Source organism: Sturnus vulgaris, chromosome 14 (genome assembly GCF_052056855.1).
Source record: "Sturnus vulgaris isolate bStuVul1 chromosome 14, bStuVul1.hap1, whole genome shotgun sequence".
In the NCBI taxonomy this organism is placed as follows: Eukaryota; Metazoa; Chordata; class Aves; order Passeriformes; family Sturnidae; genus Sturnus; species Sturnus vulgaris.
The window spans coordinates 16,909,541-16,915,197 of NC_142256.1; the positions used below are offsets into that span (position 1 = coordinate 16,909,541).

Below are 5,657 nucleotides of genomic sequence, written 5' to 3' on the forward strand. Positions count from 1 at the left end.
AGTCCTTCGCCAGCGAGCCAATCAGTGGGCGGAGCAGGGAGGAGAGACAGGTTTCGCTACGCCCTGTTCGGAGAGGAGGGGCTACGGCGGACGGACAACGCGGCGGACCAATGGGAGGTGGCGGCCGTCCCGGGCTGGCCGCGACCTGCAGGGGTGTTTCCTGTGCTAGGGAAAGAGGCGGGGCTGACTGTGATTGGCAGGAGTGTTGAGCGGCGGGTCTGACAGCCAATCCGCGCCTCACACACATGGACAGGGGAGGCAAAGCCGGGGAGCTGTGTATTCAGCGGCGAGAGTAAAGGGGAATGTGGGGCCTTGAGAAGATGGGCAGGATGCTTGCCTAATCAGCGCAAAGCCCCGGCTGACGAGTATTACCGGCTGACGTTGAGTTCACCCGGTTCCTTCGGGGCGGGGCCCGCCCCTAGCGCGCGGGGCTGGCGCCGGCTGCCGTTGACCGGCCAGGAGGGCGCGCGGGTGGGGGCGGGGGCTGAGGGCAGGGCAGCAGGGCTGGGTGGGCGGTGCGCGAGCCCCGGAGGAAGTAAACAACCTGTCAGCGCGGAAGCGGGCGGCGGCGTCGGCTGCGCAGTTGAGTTGAGTGGTGTACGGTGTACGGTGTACGGTGTACGGTGTACAGTGTGCGGTGTGCGGCGCGCGGCCGCTCGTGTCTCCCCACAGAACGCTATGTCCGATCTCGGAGTTTTGCTTCACTCGGCCTCACGGACCCTATACATCTCCTCAGCCTCCAGAGCCCCCTCAAAGCCCTCACAGAATTTCTCATAGCCTCCGCAGCACCCTCACAAGCCCCCATAGCACGCTTAGAACCCTCACAACTCCAGAGACCTCCTCACAGCGCACTCATTCCCCACTTCCTCTGCTGGCAGAGGCAGCGCGGTGTTGTTGACATGCAGTGGGTTGTTTATTTCCGATGCACTGATGTAACTTGTCTCGGGTTCGGGATTGCCCGGTGCCAGTCGCAGTGGGGGTTGGTGGGATGACAATCCGTGTTACTCTTGTTACTATAGTGTGCTTGTGGGATGCCAGCAGGCCACTGACATAATTCCTAGGGTTTTGGTCGAAATGCGAAGAGTGAAGAGCAAATTCATTCTGTTTCACAGTTAATGGGCACTTGTGTGTCGTAAAAATCTCTGCTCCATCTAGATTAATTGTACTGATAAAATACAGCGCTGGATGTCATTACACGGCTGCCCCACCATTTCAGAAGCAGTGTTGGAGGGCAGGGAGCCACTTCCAGTCCTCTATCCACTTCCCCAACACTTTCTTCGTCTGGTAATTAATTCCTCCTTTTGCCAGCTCGCCTATGTGCTCACAGAGGACACTGTCCAAGTTGGTGGGCAGAGCACACGGCAGGTCCGTTACAGCCCAGAACCCAAGCCATGTTCCTGTGCTGTGGTGTGGGGGTGCATAAAGTGCAGGGCAGGGCAGGGTGTTGGCCACGGATGCTTTTTCTGGTGCGTTCTCACTCTTAAGAAAAGCGTCACTGCCAAAGGTACGTTTTATTTGAGTTAGGAGTTTGTGTGCACCAGTGATGTCAAGTGTAAAAGTAATCCTTTTCCTGTAATACAACAGCAAAGATTATTTTCCTAGCCAGTAATTTTGACCACAGGTCTCTATACTTTCTGTCTTGATTTGCTTTCAAGGTCATTCTTGGGCTACCTCACCTATGATTCATTATGAGATGACAGCTCTCAACAATTCCTGACACCAACTTCCGTCATCCACTTATTTTGTTTTGGGATAAATAGCTCTATGTTTTCTTTCATTCTGCCTCTCAGGTGTGGGAAAAGATATTTTTGAAGGCTTCAGGAACTCAGTTTGGAAGTTGACATGCCAAACTTTGTACTTGCCATATTGATTGTTAATGTCTCTTTTTTTTCCCCATAATTCTCTACTCACTGCCTGCTCACAGTGTTCAAGCTGCACTCTTTTTGGTTTATGTTTTTACATCATATAACATTGTATATTCCTGTACATTATTAGAGTGCCTAAGTGTTACGGCAATACAGTAAATAAGTTGTAACTACAGAAACGTAATTTTTCCTAAAACAAGAATTATTAACACTAGAAAACTGAGATTAAATATAGTTTTTAAAGCCATTCAGACATGTTGGCACAAAAACACACAACTTAACTCCCCATTAGTTAATGGTGTCATGAATTAACTATACAATTATATTGCATTATATTGTTGATAGCCCTTGGTAGAATTAAACTGGTTTTTGAAGATTAGTTCCTTTTATTTTTTATTCTTTTCTGCCTGGTCTGTCAGTTTGGCGAGGCTGAGATTTCTGCAATTGTTTGGGTTTCATTGTGTACTTTTACATGAGAATTTAAAGTGGTTTTAAATATATAGAGCACGGTGAACTTTGTTCATTGGATGCTTATTTGGGCTGGTTGCTGAAGTTTATACTTGGGAAGAAGAAAGGAACACTTTTGAAAGAAAGGGCTTGGGTTCTCTTTTTTGTTTATGGGTTTTTTTTAGTCATCAACCTCTGGGCTTGTTTGACAGTAAGGATGAATAATCTGTCCCTGTAAAAAGAAACGTACCATTGTATTCTGGTCTCTTTTTAGGTCCTTTGCGCTTACATTGCGCTTACAGTGTTTTTGATAGGGAGTTGAGAAAGTGACCTATGCATAATTAAGTTATGCAGAATTTTGGGAGGGTGAACACATGTGATCAGACTCACAGGGACCTGCAGAAACAGAATTAATAGAAATGGATTTTCCCACTGGGTTCTCTCTGGCTTAAAAGGAGTGCTTAGTATTCCTGAAAACTTAATTTGTTCATGTTTTCCTATGTGACTACTAAAAAATACTTATCGAAAGTACAAGCTAATCTATAGTTTGCATAGTCTTTCTCAACTTTCATTAGTAAAAAGAGCAACTATTTGTTTTCTCTCTCTTTGAATATATATTGTTTAGAGTCTTTTGTGCAGTTGTGGAATCAAAATTACTGGTTTCCTGTAGTTACAATTTTTATTTTTTAGCTTATATAAAACATTTAAGTATACCTGTTAGTGTATGATACCCTTCTATTACTGAAATAATTATTTTGCTATGGGATTGGATCTAATTTTACTATCTTTTTTGTCACAAATTATTATACTTTTCACAAGCTTCTCTAGGTTTTTTTCTTACTGTTTCTCTGGCTAGTTGTAAGTCACATAGCCATAGTTTGCTCTGTAAAGTCTATGCCCCACTTTTTATATAGAATCAGCTTTATATTCTTCAGTTTTGCTTACAGAAACCAACATAGCCTGTGCATGAAATGTTTCATTAGCTGTGGGTACACTGTTTTTCAGAAACGAAAGAGAAGTCAAGATCCCCTCCACATGTCTCTTGATCTTTGCCAGACTTGAAGAACGTGTAGCTCTTAGAGCTGGAGGTATGTTTGCTTTATGTTTCATGTATTTGTTCTTTCTACCCTACCAAGTGTCTGCATGAGGCAGTCACTATCAAAGGCCAGAAATTTAAAACCAGTTTTTTCATTACAATTTCCACAAGTGGCTATAATGTCTATAATATAAAGCAATTAAGCTACTGGTAGTCATATTGTTGACCCAAATGGAGGGCCAGATGTACCATCTGTGGCTGAAGTAATGAGGAACAAGGAATGGGTTCCTGTAGGGATCTCTGAAATTCTACAAGGAGTGATATTATTAATTTAGTTAAGATATAAGAAGTAAATGGTTTTGGGTGTGATGTTGCGTGATTTATTGCTCATTTTTTCTAGTTACAACAGCCTATCTTATGCCCATCTGTGGAAGCTAAAACAGGGAGTACTGTGGATTTAATTAGCTCCATATGCAGTTTGATAACCAAGATGCCTTGGCAAGAGCAAACCGAGCTTTGAAGATTACAAGAAGATTGGATCAAGACTGGTGACAGGAAAGAAGATTGAACTAGGTAGAAATATAAAGTTTGTCTGGGTGATGTTTAACCCAATGAATGTAGTAAAAAATTAGTAGCCTTCCTAAAAATGGTATATAAGCATATGTAGCTCACAATAAATTTGGATTCTGATCACGAGTCAGTAGTCCCCATCTCTCTCTCAATTGTCGATACCCATCCTCACTTACATCTACAGGAGTAATTACCCATAAAAAAACAGGAAGGAAAGCAGTTTTGTTGAGTAGTAAAACACAATCCTGGCTCAGTCATACTTGTGACATGTTCATAAAAGAAAAGTAACAGGAGAAATTACCTCTGTAGAAATTTATAATAAAAATATCCCAGAAGTATTTAGCAACCAAAGGATGATAAGTGAAAGGTAAGTTAACAGTTTTTAATTGTATGCGTTACATTTTTACTAATCATATATTTCTATACATTTGTGCAAAATAAATTAATGTAATTGTTCATAATGCATATTTATGGCCCAAACTCTTCCCTCATTTTAACTTTACATCTCCAAAGTAGTCTGCTCTCATTAACTTCTTAGTAGTTCTGCTCTCACAGTAGGTCATATGATTATTTTTACAAGAGGCAAAGTTAGCTTACAAAATCAAATAGATCAGTGGTTTTAAATTACCAGTTATCATGGGTTATTCTGCAGATGGAGAAACGTCCCTGTCCATTGTATGTCAGTGGAATAAGAAAATGAAATTATTGTGCCATTTCTTAACCAAGATCCAGAGGACATAATACCCTCTGTTTAAGGTACAAATAGGGAGTTCTAAGTTGTCACTTCAGTTTGTGGCAGTCTTGCCCTAATTCCTTGGGCAAATCTCTCCCTCTATGTTGTTTCAATCTCTTGGTCATTTAATGGAAATAAGAATTCCTCCCTTTCTCAAAAGAGTGTTTTTAGAGATAAAGTCTGTTAATGACAAAGAACCACACACATTTTGCTATCAAGGGTTGTATAAAATTATGTTAAAGCCAACCTGAGGGCTTCCATCATCCCTACAGTTGTGTAGAATCCACTGTGCTATAAGAGTCCTCTACACATGCATTTCCCGCCATAAGTTACATGGGGTCTTATGTCTCTCATCCAGGCCTTCCTTGCTGTGTTGAAATAAGATGCTGGAATCTTCACAGCAATTGTGATGTTGCTCACTTATGAAAATGTATAGATTTGAATTTAAGATTTTCAGGCACAAAGATTAAAGGCAGACATATTAAAGAGTTGCCAGTTTAAGTTAGAGGGAGCTGTGGGTGCTCAGCACTTCTCTGATAATGAGGATTTGGTTGTTTACTTGTTCCATTATACTCCTTTCACCATGCAACTAATCCTATCACATCATTGTCTACAGAAATACTCAGACGCTTGGTTTCTTTGCTGTTCTGTATAATTGGGGATGGTGTCACCACGCAGTGAAAAGAGCCACAGAATGCTGTTTTTCAAAGGCATACGCACGCATTTGCACATTTTCTCACTGGGTCATGAATGAATAGTAAGATTATTCTGCCTGTTTCTTTTCCTATTGATAGATAGTTGCTGTTTGTGATATATAGATTTAGGATTATGTGCTATATTATGCAACTCTGCTAGTGAAAGAAACATAACTGTACCCTCTTGCTGGACACAGATTTGGCCATATATCCAGGTCATTAAGATAGGGAAGCTACTAAAGCAACCAGACTCTTCTTCACTAATTTCACAGATTGTCTTTGGAGAATAGCAGAGTGGGACAGAAACTAAA

General features: G+C 41.9%; 1 long non-coding RNA gene across 1 annotated transcript; it reads left to right on the forward strand.

Annotated features, from left to right (window-relative positions):
• Positions 1-593: 593 nt before the first annotated feature.
• On the forward strand, positions 594-4,044 carry LOC106859352 (uncharacterized). The gene is made up of 3 exons (XR_015806801.1): positions 594-1,504; positions 3,318-3,400; positions 3,749-4,044. It is a non-coding gene; the product is annotated as an uncharacterized LOC106859352 (long non-coding RNA).
• Positions 4,045-5,657: the final 1,613 nt, after the last annotated feature.